Below are 2,804 nucleotides of genomic sequence, written 5' to 3'. Positions count from 1 at the left end.
TGAACATGCGTCAGAGGCGTTGGTTGGAGCTTGTGAAGGATTATGATTGTGACATTAGCTACCACCCAGGTAAAGCTAATGTAGTTGCGGATGCATCGAGCAGAAAGGTCAAAGTGATGGCTCATTTGACAGTTTCGAGACCTCTTCAGACTGAGATGCAGAGGTTTGGTCTAGAGACTTATCCTCGAGTTAGAGTTCCCTGTTTATCTACCTTGACTATTCAGTCCTCTCTTCTAGACCGTATTCATAGTGGTCAGTCAGCAGATGAGCAGATGACAAAGTGGAAGCAGAGAGATGAGGCCAAGGGCAGTGTCTTGTATACAGTGAGCGACGGTATAGTGAGATATTGGGACAGGATGTGGGTTCCTAGCAGTGATTCTATCCGAGCACATATTCTATCAGAGTCCCACATGTCGCGGTACTCTATCCATCCAGGGAGTACAAAGATGTACAAAGATCTGCAGTTATTGTATTGGTGGCCGGGAATGAAGAAGGACATCAGACGGTCTGTATCCAAGTGTCTGACTTGCCAGTTAGTGAAAGCGGAGCATCAGAGACCAGCAGGTTTGCTCAAGTCTCTTCCTATTCCCGAGTGGAAGTGGGAGAATGTTACCATGGACTTCGTGACCGGTTTGCCGAAGTCAATCAGAGGATCAAATGCCATCTGGGTGATTGTAGATCGTCTTACCAAATCAGCTCACTTCTTGCCTATTAAGACGACTTTCACCATGATTCAGTATGCAGAGTTGTATATCCGAGAGATAGTCCGACTGCATGGCATTTCCGTTTCTATCATGTCTGACAGGGACCCCAGATTCACTTCCTCGATTTGGAAGAGTTTGCATTCGACCATGGGTACGAATTTGCTGTTTAGCACAGTTTTCCATCTGCAGACAGATGGACAGTCAGCGCGAGTTATTCAGATTTTGGAGGATCTTCTCCCGTGATAGGATGAGGACTGCTCAGAGTCGACAGAAGAGTTATACGGATATGAGGAGGAGAGACCTAGAGTTTGCCGTGGGCGACCATGTCTTTGTGAAGGTGGCACCTATGAAAGGTGTCATGCGATTTGGGAAGAAAGGAAAGCTCAATCCAAGATTCATTGGACCATTTGAGATCCTCGACAGAGTTGAGACGCTAGCTTATCGTGTGGCTCTTCCGCCGAATCTGGCCGGAGTACACAATGTGTTCCATGTCTCTATGCTGAGGAAGTATATGGCGAATCCTTCGTATGTTTTGAACTTTGAGCTGTTGCAGCTTACTCCGAACCTATCTTATGAGGAGAGACCAGTGCAGATCTTAGACAGACAGGAGAAGAAGCTTCGGAACAAGCTGGTTAAGCGAGTGAAAGTTAAATGGCTTAACCATTCAGAGAAGGAAGCTACGTGGGAGTCTGAGCCAGAGATGAGGAGTCGGTATCCCGAGTTATTGGGTGAGTTTAAATTCGAGGACGAAATTTTTTTTAAGGGAGGGAGGGTTGTAGAACCCGTAAAATTAGATTACGTATAAGCCATGCATAATTTTAATATTTAAATTAAAATGATTTTATTGCATGAGTATCTAAATTCTTTTCTTTAAATTTAATTATTTTATACAGTAGTTTAATTGTTACCATTTTCAGTTAATTAAGTGAGGCCGAAATAGAGCTGGAGTTTGAGATAAAATTTAATATTTAGAAAAAATTTCTAAAATTTAATTAAGATAAATAATAAGTCAATTTAATATAAAAGAATGTTTAAGGAATTATTTGAGTAATTTAAATATTTAACCATGCATGCAAGATAATGTTATTCCATAATTAATTTCTTAATTCACTAAAATATTTAACGAGTAGATAAAACTCTAAAGATTTAAAATTCAATAATTAAGAAATATTTCGCCTCCACTTTTATTAGCAATTTTCGGCCATCTCCCTTAGGAGATTTAAAAATATTTATCTACTCTCCAATTTTAATATATTTCCTTGTCTCTTCATAGTAGAATAATCCCCACAATTTTAATTCTCCAATAGTTAATAATTTAGCTGTGGGGACCCGGACGCTAATCAAGTTCTTAATCATAATTGGGACTAATTAATCAATTAAAAACAGGGTCTAATTTTTTTTTTTTTAAAATGCGGAACGTAGTGAAATCAAACTCATATACATATCAGTATAAAATACAATACAGGTCCTGTACTGCATACATTCAACTACACTAAGGTCTAACAACTAATGTCAAGTGTTCCAACCCTATTATACATCATAATCAAATTCCGGAATCTCCACTCAAATCACGATCTTTCTTCATCTCCTCAACCATGTACATGTCCCACCTGTTGTCATGTACACATACAGACAAGACAACAGCCGGATAATTCCGGTGAGAATATAATCCCAGTATAAATCAACGAAACATGCAATCATATAAACAAATATAAAGCATGTAATCAGGTAACAAAGATATGTATCAATATCTGAAACATAAACAATATCAAACTGTCGACAATGCTCGTGACTCCATGTAGTGACCCGTTCCAGAATCACCTACTAATCAAGAACTAAGCATGCAATTAACTTAATTAAAAACAATCAGAGATAATAGCGGAAAAGGTCAACAAATGATAGTTATACAACCCAATCGAAATCAGAACAACTCACAAATATTCGGTACAACCATATCGAATAGAATAGTACCGAAATACTAAACCAACCAGCTACTCAACGTCCTCCTCCTCCTCCTCCTGAGCTGTCCAACCTGAGGCCTGCCCCGTGGGAATGGGGTGTCCAAGATAAACAAAACCGAGGACGTGAGCGATAAGAACG

The sequence above is a fragment of the Primulina eburnea genome, chromosome 6, assembly GCF_022965805.1.
Source record: "Primulina eburnea isolate SZY01 chromosome 6, ASM2296580v1, whole genome shotgun sequence".
Classification (NCBI taxonomy): domain Eukaryota; kingdom Viridiplantae; phylum Streptophyta; class Magnoliopsida; order Lamiales; family Gesneriaceae; genus Primulina; species Primulina eburnea.
Note: the sequence above shows the minus strand (reverse complement) of the source record.